At 39.2% G+C, this 21,376-nt stretch overlaps 1 protein-coding gene and 1 long non-coding RNA gene across 4 annotated transcripts in view; one reads left to right on the top strand and one right to left on the bottom strand.

Annotated features, from left to right (window-relative positions):
- Cerkl (CERK like autophagy regulator) overlaps positions 1 to 21,376 on the top strand; it is a 102,073-nt gene that overhangs the window by 4,981 nt on the left and 75,716 nt on the right. The window lies entirely within an intron of this gene.
- On the bottom strand, positions 920 to 19,696 carry LOC147995545 (uncharacterized). Its single transcript, XR_015684444.1, has 2 exons — positions 19,345 to 19,696; positions 920 to 1,142 (listed from the first exon to the last, which is right to left on the bottom strand). It is a non-coding gene; the product is annotated as an uncharacterized LOC147995545 (long non-coding RNA).

Here is a 21,376-nt window from a genome sequence, read left to right as displayed (position 1 = left end):
GTCATATAAACTATATGAACCGTAAGGCATTATCCAGTTCAGAGAATGATTTATTTTTTATTGCTGCAATAGTCCTTGATGATCTTCTGATTAGGACTGAAAATTGTGACCGCCTTACTTGTGGACCTTACATGAGTTTATTCATGCTGATGTAAGTCCTCAAGGTAGCTGCCTGTGACATAGAGGAAAGCAATATCCTAAAGATCTTAGAATGGAGTCCGATGAGATTTCTAAGTCCAAATGAGCTGGGTACAAGGTGCCAAGATTCACAGGGAAGCTCAGAGTCTTGGTCAGATACAACTGACATTTGCCTGTTTCTTTTAACTTTTATTGAATTTGTTAATTGACAATTTCATATATGTATAAGGTACATTCTAATTATTGTAATCTCTTCTAAATTCTCTCTTCCCTATCAACACCCTCTTCTCTATGTAATTCATACAATAAATTTTTGAGTCCCATGGAATTTTGCCAGGATCACCTATGTGATTATGAATTTAGATATATCCACTGAAACCTGGTAGGATTCTCAGTGGGTACACAATTGAAGGTTACTTCTCCTCCTTCAGAAACCATCAGTAGCCAATAGCTCATTGTGGAGAAATGGGGTCCTATGGACCTCTCCTTGATCCATTATGTAGATAGGCTTAGTCTTGTGTAGATCTGGTCCATACATCCAGAACTCTTGGAATTCACCTGCTTTATACTATGCCTATCATCCTGCTTTTTTTTTTTTTTGTGAGCCCAGATGTCGCCAGAGTTCAATATTTTCAATGAAAATAGCTGTCTATTGCATTGTTTTCTGTCTCAATCAATGGCATACTTCTAGGAACATGTGTTTGTCGATGGTGATGATTAATTTGGATTGTTATATTAAAGTGGAAGACACAAGACTTTGTACATCCTATTCACGAAGATATTTTACTGTCTTGTGTGATCAGGTGTTATTTATTTCCCACGGAACAAAAGCAAGAGAGAGAAAACAAGGGACGGGGGGGTTTGGACTAGGTCAAGCTTAAGGTTGTACTTTATTTACAAATGTATTTAGAGATGGATCTCTGTGGCATGTATCAACAGCCCCCAGTGCTTCTCATGACGGCAACATGTCTCCTCTGTTCTTTCTCATTTCTCTGAAGTGAGGGCTGTGGGTGAACAGAAGAGCAGGACATAAGCAGATATATGATCTTCTAACATGGAAATTTCAAAGAGAAAAATCTCACCATTGGTCTGTGAAAGCCACTCTGGTTTTCACTACGAATGGTGATCATGATTCACCAAATTAACTTCATAATTTGCTAAAAACCAACAACTTGGAGCCCCTACATCCCTGACGTCTATTTGCATATATGATACAGAGCATATTTCAGGCACGGACATGGAAGGCTCTCAGGTCTTAACTCTGGGACCTGCAAGTGTATAACCTAGACAAGTAAGCAAACCTGGATGGGCATCAGCTTATTCAGCTGCAAAATGAAGGATTTGTACTATAGCAACATTTCTAAAGAACATCAGTTCTGATCACCTGTACAGCTGTGCTTTAAAGAAGAGAAACCCGTGCTCGCTTCGGCAGCACATACACTAAAGAACAGAAACCGGGACGTATTTTGTCCAACAGAAAAAGTCTGAGTAAGCTTTGGATGGTGAGGGGATTCAGCATTTTGGTGTATGTGGACAAGAGTTTTTTTTGTTTTTTGGCAGGAACTTTGAAACCTATTGAATTTCTCATTAGGAAATGAGGGAAACAGGGGTATCCTTCAGTTCTCCAGTATTAGGGCATGATGGGAAATGGGTTGGACCTTTTTCACAGGCTTTGTCTACTTGTTAGCAGAGTTTCCATGACAGGCAGAAGTGACATTTCATCCTGTCTGAACTTTGTTTTATCTGAGCAGACTGTAATCTTATTAAAATATTATGCTTCAAACACTTTTACATAAAGTGAGGGTTTTAATTTTTAATTATGATTTCCAACTCTTGTTTTCACCTATTTACTACCTCTGATACATTTTAAAGTTGTTTTCTTAAAAAAAAATTTCTCACCATAGCTCAGAGCTCAGAGAATTAGATCAGTGACCAGAAAAATCTAAGAAAGCCAGGCTTCAGGGAGAGTTTTCAAAGTGTCTCTTGTTACAAGGCAAAATGACTTTCTCCGTCTTTAAGTTGATACAAACACATTTACATACTGGAAGTTTAGCAGAAAAAAGGTAATATAGAATAATGTGAAAATGAGAAAAAGAAATGATCATTTTTTTTAAATGGGAGTTGGAGATTTAGCTGGGCAGGGCTCATTCTAAGTATTAATCTGCCTAAGCTGTTTGGGAACAGATGTAAGCGAAACAGATACCCAGAGCTCTGCCTTACATCCAAACTGAGACATCTGTCAGAGGGCCCTGTGGTCACGAATAATGGAAGGAGGGGCTAACCCCTCAAATGACCTATTCCTCATGTGAGTTAGGGAGACAGTAATTAGTAAGACGTGGTGCTTTGAGTTGTCACTCTGCACACTAATAAGAAAGCGTCTCTGTGTGGTGTGGTCCAAAGCTGCTGAACTTGAAGAGATTCTTAAGAGACATATAAAGTTTCAACTTTACATAGTAACTGTATTCTACCTGGTAATAAACTTTTAAAAATGCTTTATTCATCATGTGAAAATTTCCCAAGAATTTGTTTTTTTATTAGGTAAATTGGTCTTCATCATCACAAAACAAAGAAAACCACGACTGTGATGCCTCTCTCATAGGACTGCATTTGCAACTGGCCAGTTCAGGCCCCATGTTCTGCCTAGAGGTTTTTAAACAATAGAAATATGGCTAGTATGATAGAAGAACAAAATCTGAAATAAGGTTGAATTTCAATGTATGTAAGTCTAATACACGCAAAAGGCTGGTGACAGCTTCATTAGACAATGCTGTAACAGCTTAGGGGTGAGAATGTTCATTTTTGATCTAGGGATGTAGCTCAGGGAGAGGATCCTTATGAAGTCCTGATTCAATCCCCAACCCAGTACTTCTAAAAGGAAAGGGAAAGGAAAGGTCAAGTTTTCTTATTTTTCAGGATTTAGTTCTAATGCATTTTTCAACACAGGAAAGTATACTTTTCAAAATGTTTATCCCGGTGTAGAATGAAGGGAGTCATATAATTTGCATGGCCTATTAACAAGAAAAGCAATTGAGTTCTAGGCCGTGTTTGTTGGTACTCTAGAGGCCGGGGCAGTGGATCTCAAGTTCAGATTCAAATCCAAAGGGAAAACAAACAAAAAATATTAGCAATGCTGATCTGGAAATGCTGAAATGGCATTTACTCTATTTTGTGTATACAAGACGGCCTTCATTATTTGTGAGTTAATTGGCTAGTGATTAAGTGTAAAAACCACTGCATAGTTCACCACAGTCACACTGTATTTATTGTTCGAACAAATTTGACAATTATCAATGTGCTACTGATTTGAAATGGTCATGATCCTATCTGGCCCCTTTGACCTTGTGAAATTCTGTAGACTAGAATTCTTTTATTCCAAAAGATTAAGAGCCCATTTGAAGGCAAGCACATTCAAACTTAACCTATCTTCTTTTGCTTGTTCGTCTCCTTTCTTTCTACTCCTGTGGGCTCTTTGTGAATGAAACTGGAACAGAAGTGCTCCCTGGAAGAGGAGACAAATTTTCCACTGGCCCCTCAGGGACATACAGTAAGAGGCACCTGGGAGATAGGGGTGTCGAAGGTCAGTAGATTAGAATTGTGAAGCAGATGGCACTGTCCATAGCTTGGGGCCCTTCAGAGGACTGAAGAAATGCACAGATGACAAAGATAAAGACTGAAAGAGCCAAGGTGATCAGTACAGACAGCAGAGTACTGTTGGGTACAAGAAGCTATGGTTGCCTCGGCTGGGGTATGTTGACATCCACTGAAGTTTGACAGTGGGTTTTAGAGGACCTGAGATACCTGGCAATTGTGAGGTCTCACTGTTCGACTGTCCATCACAATCCCATGTTCCTTACGGCTTCTTGTGTGTTCTGTGACTAGATGGTAACACTTCGTATTACATGGATGACTCAGCAGAACATCACTCAGTTATAAGCACAGTCCCCTCAAAAGGCTGTGACGAATCACTAGCTCAATTGTAGAAGTGTGGGGCTCATAATAGTGTTCCACCCCGAGGGAATGAAGTATGCCTCTGCGTACATAAATGCATTCGTGTGGTACCAAAGGGAAGGAACTCTCAGTAGCTATGATTCTTCCTATGATCTTGGAATCCCCAAAACCAGGGTGTGCTAGTTGAAGTTAGGGAAAGAAAGGAAGGGGCAGGCATTGCAGGAAATTGAACCTCATGCTAAAGTTTTGACATGAGAACAAGATTTTCGGGGTTCTCAGTGTAGGAAATGACTAGATCTAAAGGTAGTCAGACAAGTAGACAGACAGACAGACACATACACAGACTAAATACTTTTACAGCTTTTTATTTTATTTTATTTGCAGGATTGGTATAATATGGTATAACACTATGCACTTACAGTAAACAAAAGGATAAGTCTAAGCTAACATACCAGCTGGCGTCATGGGATTCTTGTGAGTACTCCAAGATTTTGTATCAGAAACAGTATTGTGCACAAGCCTACTGCTGCTACACCACGATGCCCTGTGCTTGGCTGCAAGTAGTGAACGCACGTCGATTGGTGTTTATCCCACTAGGGTCTGCATTAAGCGGTTTTTTTTATTGTTTTACCTTTGCAATAAGACTTTGTGGTCTAAGGGAATTGGCAGCATTAAGTATCTTCCCCCAAGCCTTACTAGTAAATGGAGTTGTTTGGATCCAAAGTTTGGCAGTCTCGGGTGCCTGCACTTCTTACAATGCTGCTTCTTCAGGGAACCTAGAATCCTTTAGGACTCCCCAGACTTGTTGGTGCCACATCCCACAGAGTAATATTGAAGACTCGGGGTCCTAATGCTAGCCCTAAAAACTTTCAGAGGAAATCATATAACTTCTTTTGCCATTTAAGAAAGTTGACACAAGAGTTTGCTGCCTTTCTCTATCCATTTGTAATTTTTTGAGTAACTGAAGGAAATATGAATTTTTAACAAATCGTTTAGTTTTAGTTATTTTAATTATGTGTACACATGAATGTCTGGGTGGATGTTTAGACTTGTGAGTGAAGGGGTTTGTGGAGGCAAGAGGTATAGGAGCCCCAAAGAGCTGGAGAGACAGGCAGTTGCAGACCACCCAGGTGGGTGCTGGTACACCCCCAAACCAGAGTTAGAGATGGGAAATGGTATTTTTACATACTTTTAATTAGTGCTCCCCTTCAATCATTTGTTTTTATTTTATTTAGGAAGCTTTCTGTATGTGCTGGGGTTGCTAAGTGTATAATGAGTTTGACGGCCTCTACAAGGTATATACAATCTCTTGGAAGGCATAGTAGCAGAATAATGACTTGGTGATTCACATTTGGGGCGGATGAGGTGTTACAGGGCACTGGGAATGATCATGGACAAACAGATAAAGAAAAACCATCTCGTCCCATGGGTAGGAGTATGGGGTGAAGAGTGGGAAATCAGGTGAGAATGAATTTAGAGTAAGCTCTTAGTCTGGCCAGGAGTCAACAACACAGATGAAGAAAAACAATCTTGAGAATATTTTGAGAATGTGCTGGAAGGTTTGGGCTTATTTGCAGAATAAGCACAAGGTCCAGGTAGAATCACATACGCTTATGAAGACAAAGAGGTGACCGAGTTAGGGATGATACAGGACTTGAGTACAGGACTAGCATGTCCTATCAACCTCCGTATTAAATAGGAGCTGGGTGTTAGTGGGAATTATGGATTTGTTTTTATTGTATTTATTTACTTTGGAAATAGAGTTTGGGTTTAGAAAGTCAATCAAGGATGTAGGCAGGATAGATCAGTGGTTACAGGAGGAGAAGAACGGCCAGTATACCAGAAGACTAGGAGGCCATGTGTGCAGACAGGGGGAGTGGACATGTGGGAGATTATCACATATAGAACTTGGAGAATGTAGGATTAAAGAAAAAGGTGTTGGATTGGTGATACCATTTATTTTTCAATTTTTATTTTTTTATTTATTTACATTCCTGTCAGAGTCCCCTCCTCAGTCCCCCTTCCCATAGTTTCTCATCCCATCCCTCTTCCCGCTTGCCTCCAAAATTTCCCCCTTCCCTGGGGCCTAAAGTCTTTCAGGATGAAAGCACACCTGCCACTGAGGTGTTATACATGTGACATGTGACAGGCCTCAGACCAACCTGTGTATGCTCCTGCCTGGTGGCTCAGTCTCTAGGAGCTCCCTGGGACAATTTTTAAAAGTAGGTAATTGATGGACTGTGGGTATTGCTAATATCTATCTCAACTGAGCTAAGTACAAAGCATTGTGTCTGTTACAGATCCTCCCAAAGACCCCGTGTCAAATGTGTCAGTGATTAGTAAATGCCCAGCAGAAGGGAAATTGCTTGAACAAGGCACTAATAGGAGAAATTGCTCCTGAAGATTGTAAGTTGAACCCTATCAAGCCTAAGTTTCGTTTTTGTTTTGTTTTTTTTCAGAAGCCTCGGGGCCTCTCCTGAATGTATCTTGTTTCTTATTAGAATGAAGAATGCTGCCTAGAAATGATATCTTAGAGCTTTTTGTACTCAGAAAATATTGTTAATGTTGATAAGGTTATGATCTTTGAACATGGCCAACAGTTATTATTAAAAATAAAAGTGTGAAATAGCAGTTTATAAATATAATTTTAATATAGGAGTAATATATGTTTATAGCATTTTAATATTAGAAAAAGTTCATTTATTTCTTAAAATCTCCATATAAATTTGATTTAAGGCAAATATTAATGCTTATTTATATCAGTTTTAAGTTTATGGATGTGAGAAACATATTACTCAAACCACTGTGTCCATCTCTACAGGAAGAATAACGTGAGTGGGAGTGAACAGCTGTGGTCAGGTGCAGGGTCTCATATTCTATGTTTTTACTCTTTGAAAGTATAAAGTGGAAGCAACATGCTCTGGTGTCGTTCCATTATGCAAATAAATGGTATCACCAATCCAACACCATTTAAAATCTTGTTAGATATATTTTAATAGCCCCATTAGTATCCCACATATATTTAAATTTTTCATTTAAGTACTGATGAGAGTCATAAACTCTCATAAAAATTATAAAGATTGAAATTTTCATGAAACTTGTTTACTTTTGATAAGTTTAACATGGGTCATATCTCGGGAAAAATATCTTTAGAATCTAAGCTAAAGATAGCTATCGTTTCTCAGGTTGTGTGAATTCTTTGCATCGGGAACAAATGTCTTCCGGTACTGGAAATACCTTGGAAAACAAATGTATTCCTGGTCAACATTTGTTTTCCTAGGTTCTTCTTGGTATGTGAGAATCTTAGGTGCACATTGGATGTTTGCATCTAGTTGTGTTGGGGAAATCCTGTGCTCTGGGAATCCAGAGCATACAACATGGATGCCTTTTGGATTTGAATGTTTAAAGTCCTTTAGTCAACAACATTTAACTAGTATCCATTGTGTAACATTACCTATTGCTTTATTGTGGACATAACTATGCCCAAAGTAATATCACAGAAGATCTCAGCCTTCTGAAGTAGATGCCACACTTCTTTGGCTGTTTGGTACTTAAAGTTTAGATACTGAGTCAGCAGTTACACATTGCTTAGCCAATAGATATGGGGAATAGCACTAAAACCATCGATTAAGGGATTCTTGTTTACATCCTAGAGTTAGCTTTAAGAATAGGTGTATCAGTGTTGGAGAGATGGCTCAGCAGTTAAGAGCACTGGCTTCTCTTCCAGAGGTCCTGAGTTTAATTTCCAACAACCAAAAGGAATCACAACCATCTCTAATAGTATCTGATACTCTCTTCTGCCATGCAAGCATAGAAGCAAATAGAAAACTCACATGTATGCATACATACATGCATACCTACATACATACACCTATCTCTGACATAATTCTTCAATAAATAAAACCACATTGGAGGTCCCTATAAAAACACAGATGCTGCTGTGTGGTCTGTTCTGTGCTTACAAGAAGTTAAAGTAAGGTTGATGAACTGCTACCTCTGAAAATCCAAACCATGCATCATTCTCAACTTGCTATTAATTTCACAGCCTGGAAATAACCTTGTATTCTGTTTTCCAACTTCGTCAGAGCCTTGGTCATCACCGCTGCTAGCAATGCTCTTTTGTCTGCATACACTTGCAACATAATGTGTTGTGCATTCGATACGGATATTACCATATTGCCATAAGGAGCTGCTATTATTTTAGTCACCAACTGATTCTACGATAGTGTCAGATTTCTTTGGCATATGCTTATGTTTTTGTACAGATGACCCTGAGTAACATCTGCCAGCTTTGTGGCGGTATCTACTGTTTCCGTTTTAGGTTTTGTGTTTTCCAGCCACATTTTAAATGCAAATCTATAATATTCCACTGTGTTAGGCTCCTTTTATGCTTTAAATATCGATATTAGGAAAATGAACCGGCATTGTTATCTCATAATTAGGACAGAAGTAGATTCTACCTACACATGGTATTTTAGAAAGCCCCTTTATGTGACTGTGCTTTTCACCTCTCTTGTTGATTAACATTTGAAAACAAAAGATGCCCTTCTAATGGATCCTTTAGGTTTCTAAATTTCAAGCATACATTGCCTTCTATTTTACATAGTAGGGTTCTATAAACTTGACCCAAATGTATAGTCATGACATAGCTCTGGTTAGCTCATATCTTGTTGGATACCAGTCTTTCTTGGTGTCTGTGATGGTCATACTAGGGCAGGCAAAAGAATTGGAAGTGAAAAGTCTAGAAACTGTCAAAATATGTCTTCAGAGTCACTGGAGAAGATTTTAGAAAACAGAGGTCATTGACGAAAACGGTCAAGGGACCTTTCTTGATTCTCTTGGCACCTCCTTGTTGGAAAAGAGCAGAAACTAACAACTCCCACTGACCTTTCCTTTTATTTTCTGCTATTCTCTTGTTTTGTCTACTTACAAAACATATTTATTCAAAGGAAGTAGTTTGACATCTTTTTTGGTGGCACTTAAGTGAATCCAGAATATCAATGAAATGAAAACCCAAAACTTCCTTTGAATTTAGTATCATGTGCCCTTGTTTTCTGCTGGAATATTAATTAGATTTTATCCGAGGGTGTTATCAGTTAAATATACCACTTCCGTGCTTGCCACTAAACTTAAGCTGATAAAGTAAACACACATAGAAAGCATGGTCCTGTTCACAAGATGTGTGGTGTTGACCTCACTGTGCTTCTCTGCCCCAGCAATTGGGCTCCTTTTTGCTCAGGGTATCAGCAAAGCCAACATCTCTGTGTTCATTCAGTGGTCCTGGCTTCCCTCAGTCCTTCTGTGTCCCTTGGGTGGCTTACATCATTAGAATAACCTTCTGTTCCCCTCCTTGCTGCCACTTGGCTGACATCACATTCTGTGCCTGTCTCTCATGGCTCAGCCTTGACTGCTGTGGCGTCTGTGTGGCTTCTCATCCAAAACTCAGTTCTACTGGGGTGGGGGGCATGGACTAGGATCCCTGCAATCGTTGGTTTTGAGGATAAGACCCAAGTGAAGCTGAGTGCTGGAGTAGCTTTTCATCTGGGCCTGAAACAGGAGAGCCTGGGACTGGAGTGTCCCTTGAGAAATAGGGATCTGCTTTAGCCTTCTGTGCCCAATACTCAACTGCTTAAGTGGGCTGGTGGGCTGAGTCCAAAGGGAATATCATTTCCACAGATTGTGGTTTAGTTTGTCTCCCTGTACAACTGAAGCAAAACTGGATAGGGGGTGTTCCCAGTGACTCCCTTCTTCCCAAGGAGTAGACAGCTCACTTTGTCACATCTCCCTACTTCTCTGTACAATCTCCCCTACATCCCTACATAAGGTATTTGACGGGCAATAAGACTTGGAGACACATTCTTAAAAGGGGTTTTTAGGTGTTGTGTATATATGGAGTAATAGTTGCTATATATAAGATTGCTTAGCTGTTTTCAAAGAGAATTTCTGATGCCTTGGTTAGCTTTTAGCATGGTAAATTCTGTCAGTACTCACAAGGATGGGGGTAATAGGAAGAAACATTTCCATTAAGATTGCATCGTGTCTTGTAGCTACCCTGAGCAGGTGGACCTGTAATTATTTATTTGATGCTCTTTTAAGAAGTCAATTATACCATGGGAGATAGAAGAATAGCAAAATTAATTTGTTTAAGCATTGCATAGGAAATCTTCTGTACACGTTCACTAGAGAAACATCGGGTTTCTTCCCTTAAAGGACAAGGCTTTGTTTTGTTTTTAGTAAGACACACTCTTTATAATTAAAACAAAATCCTAGTGTTAAGGGATTACTGCTTTAAATAATTGGATTTCTTTCTTTTGTCTCTCTGATCCCTATATATGAAAAGAAAATCTAGTTGTGCCATAGGATAATAAATATTTCCAAATTAAAGGGTCCTTTTAAGAAGAATTTTAATAGTTTTTAAAAAAAGTTTATGGATAATGATACAGGAATATGTTAAGGTCAGGAATCATTTTAAACTTAAACTCAAAAACCAAAGATACAAAACTTGGTGGAGCAGTGGAGCTGGGCAAACACTTCTTACATGGCAATGTGTTTCTTCTTTGTAATAAATTATTACAGATTATCCAAACAGTTTCATCGAATCCTTTCATCACACACTATATTTATCTCTTTATCCATTTGGTACTTTACATTTTGTATGTCATATGTCTCTGTCAGAGATAATTAAAATTTGAAACTGGTCAGGGTGAGAAAACTATAGGGAAATGCATAATGTAAATATCCGACCATGTTGGTTTTAGGGAAAACTTGCAGAATCAACCGCAGTCTTCTTTCTTTTATCTCTTTCCACCATTGAGTTTTTTTAGGAGATTCTAAAATCATTAACACGGAGCCTCTAAGGGAGGCTGCCTAAAATTGAGGGCATAATTTGTGTGAGGTAGAGTTGCTCCATCCAGCACCTTCCTTGAGCATTTCCTTTAACCCTTGAATCAGGAAAGGATGGCATTTGTGGGTGAAGAAGAGTGAGCTGACAGGGCTGAGGGTTCTTACTTCCTAGGAGATCACTCTGGGGATAAGGAGCACCTTTACAGATCCATCTCGTGAATTTCAGTCTTGGGCTCTTTGGAAGCTCAGAGAGGCACAAGCTCTCATTCTAGTTGAAGACTTAAAACAAACAATCAAAACAACCTCAGAACAAACCAATGGAAATCTGGGGCTGGAATAGCAAGAGATTTCAACTTGACCCATTTGGCAAGCAGCATGGGTTCTGCCATAAATGATACTGTCCCTTCATAAACAGGTTCTTAGTCACCTTAATCCATGTCACCAGATTGTTTTGCAGCCCTTGCTATCTTGATGATTGCTACCTAAAATAATTCAGTGGTTTCTCAATATAACTCAGATGTTCAAATCAATAACAATAAAGTAGGCTTGTTTTGAAAGTGTTTCCTCTTTGGCATTAACTGTTCTTCAGCACTCTACACTGGGGGGTATTTGACCCCAGACTGAAAGAAGGGATAGGAATGAGTTATGTGACTGTCAGATTTCCATATAATGACAAAAAGAACAATGGATCACCCACAGAAAACAATTTGGAACTGTTATGGAATAAGAAGTTATGAGGGGACAGGGTAAGGAAGGAGGGACACTACTTGTCTGGAGCTGCCTTAAGAGCAGACTGTGGCTTTAAACAACAGAAGTGACTTCTCATACTTCCGGGACTGAAAGTCCAAGGTTCTGCCAGGGTTGGTTCCTGAAGTGCCTCTCTCGGGCTCCAGAGCAGCTGCCGTCTCTCTGAGTGTTTACCTGGTCTTACCCTGGTAACTCCAGAGAGAGAGAGAGAAAGAGAGAGAGAGAGAGAGAGAGAGAGAGAGAGAGAGAGAGAGAGAGAGAACAGGAGAAAGAGAGAGGGGGGAGCAGGAGAGAAAAAGATAAGCGCTAGTGAGAGTGAGAGGGAGAATTTTGTTTTCTTAAATAGAAGGAGATCAGTTCTCCCTTGAGATGTCATTTCAGGTTAGCTAATGGCCTCATTGCTTGCTCTTCAAACACAGTCCCACTGGATGCTGGTTGGGCATTGATGTATGAATTCTGGCCCATACAGTCCATAATGGATGAATCTACTACAAAATTGTAATTAAATCTTTTCCAAATGTGCAAGTGAGTTTTTACTCCTAACTGTGTAGTAAGGTTTATCTTTTGATTTGAATATAGTGGCTATTGGTAACTTTCTTTAAAAGTATATTTAGAAAACAACCACCAAGAAATAAGAATTGTTAGGGCATCTAAGGCATACTGAAATAATTTTGTAAAAGGAGATTTAATATGGGGTGAATATAAATTTTTATTTTTACAGACTAAAGAAACATGACAAAAAAAAATACCTTCGTGCCCGAGTGTTCCAAACATTGTCATGACTTGACTTGTTCCTGTCAATGTTTAGCCAAGTTAACTAATATGGCTACTAATATGATTGCTGGTGTCAGACACAGATTCCTCTCTGGTCCCTTGACATTTATTACATGCTTACTTCACATTTAGGTACCAAAAAAATCACCACCACCACCACCACCACCACCACCAACAACAACAACAGCAACAACAACAACAAAAAAAACCAACCAACCAAGCAAACAAAAGACCAATATTCCCTTAAGTCTAAATCTTAGGTGCAAGTCTTACCAGCAAATAATTACTTCAAATGTTGGGACCTGCATTGGGCTACCAGATTCTTGGCCTCACACCTAAACCATTTAATAGCCGTGGAGAGAAGTGACCTAGGTGGATATCCTACTTCATTCAGGTCTGGGAAAGCCACATTTGAGCTCAGTCAGACTTCTGACCTACATTTGCAAAGGCAGTGCTGTGCTGTTACCTGAATCCATTGTGCACCTGAGGGTGAAATCCTAGAACCGAGGCTGACAGTATTTTTTTCCCCCAGCTATATTTGACCAGAAGTGATTTCTTAGATCAGGTGGCTGGCTTTGCAAGACACAAAAAGTTCAAGGTTCCCTAAGATACCTATGTGAAATCATAGGAAAGGTGAATGAGAACAAGTCAGGGTACTGAAAAACAACGCCGAGATAACGTAAAGAGAGATTCAGATGATTTAATTGTACCAGAAAGTCGTGAGACATAACTGTGGCTTTTGCTCAAACCTGCTCTTAGGTACATGCTCTGAGTATTAAATCATTTACTTCTTTAGTCATACACCCAGTTAACACAGACTTAGAACCTCATCCTTATCTTGGCTCTGTGAGGCTCTGGAAACACAAAGCGACAGATGTTGTAGGCAGCATGATTACATGTATCCTGGAAACATATCTTTATGAAGTTGGATTGGTTCTTGGGAAAACAAAAATTTGGCAAACAAAGGGCGCTACCTTGCTGGTGTCAGCAGTTACTACTCAGGCTAGATTGTAATGATCCTGTGTAAGCAGTAACCTCGGGCTGCGTGTTTCAGAGAAACAACGGAGTTCTGAAATACACTAACCCAAGTGACCAGCAACCCACTCATTCCCTGAAGGACGGAGGAGAGGTCCTCACAGCTGAGTTTCGTGTTGGGAGAGTTCTTTCTACAGCCTTTAAAAGGCATTTCCAGAGTGCCAAGTCTTGGCAGGTTGGTGCTAAGGTTTGGGGCACAGCTGACAGGGATGCTGCCTTTGGGCTGTGTTCTCCTTTAGGATACCCACTGCAAAACGTACCCATTTAACAGCTGAACTGAGCTCCTACCTTCCGATAACTCAGTAACTCTTTGAATTGAGTTGGACACCCTGGGCTCTGCAGTTCTGTGACGCTTGATCAGCATTGGAGTCTGTACCATTCGTTCGTTGGCCTCCAATTCCAACTCAAAGCACCCTCTTTGCCTTCTTCTGTTTAATACAACACACCCACTTAGTCAGTGTCTCAGAGGAACTGTCTAGACAACATGTTGAGGATGACTATATGACCCTTTTCTAGTGTGGGAAGCTGCAAAGTTGAAAAGACCTTGACCAATGTTTCTGGGGTTACAGTCAGAGGCTTAAGTAACTAGGTTTGCTTACAGTCATGATCTGTTTATCTGCTTGGCATCAAGATCATCTAAATGTGGACCTGTTTATATTTCCCCACCAAGTTATTTTGAAAAATAAACAAGGCCTCCAGGACAGGTTATTTATGCCACAAGGCTACTCTGACATAACTGCGCCTCGTGTCATGTGTCTTATTTTGTGTATTTTAGACAATCAGCCTGTATTTTGTTGTTGATAATCATCTTACAGATGGGCCATCACCTGCTTTAAAAAGCTTAGCAACAGGGTTGGGGATTTAGCTCAGTGGTAGAGCGCTTGCCTAGGAAGCGCAAGGCCCTGGGTTCGGTCCCCAGCTCCCAAAAAAAGAACCAAAAAAAAAAAAAAAAAAAAAAAAAAAAAAAAAAAAAGCTTAGCAACCAAGCCTCCTCCGTTGCTATGGCACAGATTTCACATTTCCGAGAAGCAAAGACATTGAATAAAGAAAGTGGCACATTTCAGGGTTGAGGGTTTGCATGCCACCTCATTCAGTGTCTCAATGCTCAGGGCAGTGCTGTGTGTGGGGTTGAGCCCTGCAGTGTGAGGATGCCTTCCTCCTCAGCACAGTGTGTATTTTCACAAAGCTACAGTAAAGTCAAGAGCAGGAAGCTAGGTAGCTGTGAGCAAACTTCAGCTGCACCTACCTCACCAGTGTTTGCCCCAAATTTAGCCATTCCATATTGGGTTGGAATAGATGTTGAACTTCCCAGTGAAGGGAAAGTTACAGAAACCTTTTAAACGGCAATAGTTTTCCAAAGTGTCAGAACTCTATGGACGTGTAGGAAATCATTATCCAGCTGGTAAACAATGGGATTTTTTCATAAGAACTGAATTTGTGGTCATAAAAAAATTTCCAAGTTTGTCCTAGTCCACAGGCAGATACTTATTTTATTGATGGCTCATCTAATGGTATGGTCATGGAGGGAGTGAAGTTAGTCTTCCAGATAGTTATTAATCTTAATAGACTGGTATTTCCTCTTCTTCAGCCCTATGGGGGGAGTTGGATGTTTTGATTGATCTATTACAGTTAATTTCACAAACCCTTAAATATCATTTCAGATTCTGCTTATCATCTCAGCAATAGATTCGTCATACTTACTATCATACATACTGTAACTTCCCTGGTTTTATGGCAGAAAGAAATAAAGCAAGCTAATGTGTCAGCCTGCACTGTATTTACTTCTCTAGAAGAAAATTGGGGAGGGGTGTGCATCTGTCATTGGAGAAGTTAAGGCCCTATGTTCTGAGGAAGAATTAATTTTACTATTGATTCTATGGTTATGACTGGATGTTGGGGCTGCAATAGATTTATCCATTCAACTGTAGAGGGACCACATATAATTTCCCCTGGATTTAAATCACTTCTTAGTTGCATAGGACATCATAACATTTGTATTACTACTGAAGCCAAATCTGGGCTTATCTTCTACAAGATACTAGAACTTAATCTTATGGGCTCTACGAAGCCACTATGTGTTACTTTACCATTGTGTATCAGATTGCATAATTCTTCTCGGTGGGAATCAAATCCCAAGCCTGTGTAGCGTCTAGACTCCTGTTCCACGTCACACGCCAGCTTCTGATTTATCTGTTTGCACATCGTATCTCCCTAGCCCCTTTTCACTGGTGTCTGCCACATCTTGACTGTTCATAAATACTAAATATGCTTTTCACACAGGGATTTTTTACACCTGCTCAGGCAGGTGTAAACCCTTAGAGCTAGTTGTAACTTAAAATTTAGATACTTGTTAATATGGTGTATGTAAGTTACCTGACATAACTGGCCTAGATAGCATCTTATACTCAAATATTAGTATTTTTGAGTGAAACATTGACATTAGTCAGTCTAGGCAGGAGAACAATACCTCAGCCTGTATAAAGTTTTTCCTGTGCAGTCTTGAGGACCCCCAACATCTTTATTTCAAGTATATCTCAATTTTTGGTCCACTGTATGTCCTCCTAGACCAATAATTAAAAGACAATTTTAAAACACTAAGCTCTAAGCCTGGGGAAGATGGCTCAGTCTGTAAAGCATATGCTGCGCAAGTGTGAGAACCTGAGTCTCATCCCCAGGACCTACACAAATGCTGGGCATAGTGTCACATTTTTGTGATTCATGCAATGTGGACGTTGAGACAGGAGTAGTCTATAGATTCTGGCCTGCTAGAATAGTCTAATTGTCAAGGGCCAGGTTCCAGGAAGAGACTTTCTCAATAACAACCAAAACAAGGTGGAAAGCTCTTGAGAATGATACCCAAGTTTGTCCTTTGCTTCCCCCTCAAAAAACAAACACGTAAGCACAGAAAAGTACATATATATACAAGCATGCACACACACAAGCATACATAAGCATACAAACACATATGCACACAAGCATGCACACACAAGCATTCATAAGCATACAAACACATATGCACACAAGCATGCACACACAGAAATATAAGTGTGCACACACCCACAAGAAAATACACACATAACTATCTGTGTTCATGTTCAAATATTTGCATCTCTAGTGGACATGTATAGCCACACCCACAAATAATTTTTCACTTCAATATGGTCTTTTGTTGAAGATGGTGCAAACAGTTTAAGGATAGTTCACCATTATTGAAAACAAGTACTATTTGTTTGATAGTATTTAATCAAGCACGTATTAATAGTAGGAATATCAGAAATAACTTAATGGGTCTTATGTCAGTGAATGATCCATACATTATGTCTTCTAGGGCATTGCAATATAACCAATTGAACCCTCTTATTGATCTGCTATTGATTTGACTCGTATCTGTAAGTCATGAGGGTAATTTAATCCTTACTTGACATTTTAATATTTATTTGTGTCCCTTACATTGAGGAACTTATTTCTTGCCAAAGAGAATGAAGATAATAAGTTATGGCAGAGATATGTGTCTTGTTTTGGTTGACAGTTCACAGGAGAGAGTTAGGCACGAGTAGCAATTTCAATAAGGATCACTTTTCATTCTCCAGTCAGAAAATTTTTAAGTAATTCTAGAAATTTTCATTCTTATTCCTCCCTTCTAGCTTTAGGACCACGGTTGGATTTGAGCTGCTAATTTGTTTTAGGTTATATAATAAATGGTTGGTCGTTTATACTCAGCTGACCTTGGTACTTGTATAGTATTTTTTTTGTTACAATCTAAGTATCTTAACAAAGAAAGGTGGAAATCCTGTTATAGTTTTGCTGCATTTTCCAGGTCGATTCCTGATCTATGTGCAGAAGTCCCTTTTCAAACAGGAGTTCTCTCTCTCTTGGCCTTTCTCTCAGGAACTGGATACAGTAGATTCTGTCAATTAGTTTGTTTGTTTATGCAGATTTATTTTTTATTTCACATTATGGGGTAAAACTTTGTTTTGGAGAACTATAAGGAAACCTCATGGTAGCAATAATTGTGTTGCAAAAGAAAATGAAACCAAATGCTAAATGTCCGTGCTAAGTAGGCTTGCAGGCTTTAATGTGAGGTCAGTATTCTGAAGGCCTTCCTTTCCGGCTGTACTGGGTTATATTTAGTAGTGTTCTTGCTAGTGAAATAAAAGCCTTTTTAGCCACACAGGCACAGGTGGGCATCTTGGTAGCAAGCCCCATGCAGTGTGACACATGGCACAACCCTACATGGGGGAGAGATCATGCAGCTTGAGCTAGGAGCCATTTTATGGCTACTTTACTGTAGGTTTGTAGCTTTCTTTTTTCTTTTTCTCTTTTTTTCATAGAAAAGCCACTATCCAAGACAGTTAAAGAATATAGCATTTTGAAACCTCGATGTTTGTTATTATTTCCCTAAAGTAGTCAAGACTTGAGTCCTAGAACCTATTTCGAAAGCAGAGTCTCCCACCCGCCCTTTCTATCTATACAAATGATATTTTTGACTCTGTCCTTTACAGTGTTGGCACCCCGTGCATATTAGATGTAATCAGGGCTGAAAGGAAACTTGAATCCATCTGGAAGCAATAAACTTTTCTAAAAGACTGCACAGTGTTATTTAATCCTGTGACTTCTCACTGTGAGTGAAATTAAGGTTTGATGCAGTTGTGTCACATCGTATTGATATCAAATTTAACTTTCTAAGAAAAAAAAAACCAAAAAAACAAAAAACCCTGACAATAGTATTACAGCCCCAAGGAGAAGATGGTTTTCTGAAACCCTGCAAACCATTTTATGTTCAGGGCTTGCTATGCAGCCCAGCAAAACTGTACAGCACATGATGTACAGTACTTGCTTTCTTTAAAAATTTCAAATTATCAAGTAATACTCTCATGCCCCTGCCTTTGGTGCTAGGCTTTTATCATAGTATTGTGTGATAGAGACTGTCTAAAAGACCTGGAGAAAAATCTGTTTTCAAGCCATTTTGAACCGGTAACACGGTATGTAAACACCCTGCATGTAGGAGTAAGTTAAAAAACAGCAAACTCACTTTTAATACCAGACCATTTGAACTCTTTAAGCATTTTTCAAAGAAAAAAATTGACCTCTAATTTCATTGTGGGAATAACTTTTAAGCTGTGATTTTATTTCAAATGTTTAGGTCGGAGGGTTACATGTTTCATGTAGATACGAGTTTTGATTATACCAGTTAACTAGCTTAATACCTGAAGTTTATTTTAACGGTTTTTAACATATATATTTACTTTATTAAAACATATTTTTCTTAAAATTTGACTAGGTTGAAAGCAATTTAATTAGAAGATAATTTAGAGTTGGGTAATTTGACTACATTTTTATAGATAATTTTCTGGTGATTTTTCTGTCTTAGTGAGTAATTCATATTGCATTTACTCAGTGTTTATCAATGTCAGAAACAAATCAAAACCCAAATACATTTGTCATTGATAAGCTTTTAATGATAGAAATGAAATAAAAGCTCATATCATGCCAATGCTTAGCATATTAAAAATAAACATGAACTTTGTCTTGAATATTAAGTTGGATTAAAAATAATGTGATAAGTTATATTCTAATTGCTTCTCCCTGTTTTTTGTTTCCATATATATTAGCCTTACAAATACTAATCAGATAGTAAATAGATATGATTTTTTATATAACCATGGATGATGTGAATTTCATGTTTATTTTGGATGTTCAATGTATGTGGCTTCTGGAAATCTCTCTTTAATTTCTTTTCATCCTTCCTCTCTTCCAGCACCTTATCCACACAGTGGTCTGTTGACCCAGTTTTGTCTCAGGATTAGGGAGGGATCCAAGGAGCAGGTCCCAGTAGATGGTTCTTGTTTCTTTTCTTACCTTTAACTTGTGGTCAGGATTTTGGCATGCTGCTCCTGGCTGTTTTGGACCATAGGTAAAAACCATTCTGGTTCTAAGTCGAGTCTTCTAGGTAAAAACTGCTCCTTCTTCAGTCTCCCTGGCGACGGGTCTGCTGCCTTCCAACCATGCAAATCTACCTGGGTGGAGTCAAATCAACCTTGAATAGCCAGTAGCTATTCTGATAATTTCTTATGCTCATATGACAGTCTTAAGGGGAAAACTATGTGGAAGGGAAGATAAAATGAGTCTTCTAGTGTTTTTAACTAGAAGTTTTAGTGTTCTAACTTTGGGTAGACTAAAGGGCTATATGAGATCCTCACACTGTGAGTGCAGGAAGGCACAACTAGATAGCCCTGGTATCACATTGGTTCACACTAATGCATAGTTGAAATCAAAGGAGGTGGGACTAGCCATGAGGCCTCCCTGAATGTTAGAGTGTGAATTGGCTTAGACTGTGGAGCTCTAAGTCCACGTCCAGACCACCTTTCTCAGAATTCATTACAGAAAATGTCAAAAGTTCTCAGGGACACATATGTTTCAACCCTTGTTTCCAAGGTGACAAACCTGTTTGGGGAGGTTGTGGCACCTTCAGGTAGTGGGGCCTAACCAGAAGAAGTGTGTCACTGGAGTGCAGTGAAGTGGCAGGCTTTATGGTACAGCCTGGCTGACTTTTATCCAGATGATCTCTCTGCTTGCTAACTATAGCAAAAGTGTGGCATACACCCATGTCTTCCCTGTCACAATGTGGTGTATTTTGCACAATATAAGTCAAAACAAGTCTTAAATTCCCCTGAGTCGATTCTATCAAGCATGGAGTCCTATTGTTGAGAAAGTAGGAGTCAATGCACACGCCAACAGAAGGACGCTTTTATCACTGTCATGGATCCAGCCTACAAGTTGAAGGGCACAAACTTGAGGAACTCTCATCTCTTCTCAGACAGTTATCTGTAAGGTCCAAGGACAAAAACAATAGCACTTTAATTTGGAAAGGAAGTATCTGGAGTATAGTGAATGTTCACGTATGTCAAACAAAAGATTACAGCTGTTGTGTTTGCCTCAACCCACTGCATTCTAATTTACCTCTAACTATGGCCTAAGTTTCATTTTAAATCACTTGTTCAATGTGGAGAACAAGTGCAGGAAATGAGTGCAATTCTCCCTGTCACTTTTGCTGAGTATCTGGACTATACAATTCAGAAGGACTCAGCAGCGAAGGTTATTCCTGGGAATGATGACCTAATGGGCCTTAAGAGTTAATGTTTGAAAAGGCTGGAGTCATGAAGGCCTTCCATTATCCAGGAAATGAAAGGCCAAAGGTTCGGAGGTGGACACGTGCATCGTGTGATTAAGATGCATCTGATTGCTCTCACTGTGCTTCCTATCCGCATTTATTGGGAGACTGACCTCTTGTTGAAGCACCAAATAAAGTGCTAGGATATGGAGAGAAGTAGAGATGGGGATAAGCATAAAGATACTGCCAGTGTGTACGACTTGATAGACATACATGAACTGATAAGGTCAAAGAAATGGCTTGATTATGAGAGTAGAGTGAACCCATTAGATTCACATCTTCTGTGAGTGCCACGTATGGCATCCCCTACCCTTGAATTTATCAATGTTTCTATTAAGAGAGATGGGAGTGACACAGGGAAAGAACACACATGGACAAATATGAACAGGATAAAGTATTAAATGGTCCCAGTAGAAGTTGCACATGAATACCCTTCCTGAAGGAATGACAAAGCCTGATCATGTTCATATAATGTATTTCAAACTCCTATTTGGAGCAAACTTGAATGATTGAAAACAACCAAGAGATGTTATTTATATAAATTATATTCACTGATGTTTGTTATGGTATAGATTACAGATATTTTACAATATTAATTAAAGGGCCAGGGATATAGTTCAGCAGTGGAGTGTCTGACTGGCTTGCAGAAGGCCCTAGGTTGGTTACTCAGCATCACAGAAAAATAAAATATAAAAATAATAGTAGTAAGCCTACTACATG

Source organism: Rattus norvegicus, chromosome 3 (assembly GCF_021556685.1).
Source record: "Rattus norvegicus strain SHRSP/BbbUtx chromosome 3, alternate assembly SHRSP_T2T, whole genome shotgun sequence".
NCBI classification, from domain to species: domain Eukaryota; kingdom Metazoa; phylum Chordata; class Mammalia; order Rodentia; family Muridae; genus Rattus; species Rattus norvegicus.
Note: the sequence above shows the minus strand (reverse complement) of the source record. Positions and strands in the feature narration are given on the sequence as shown.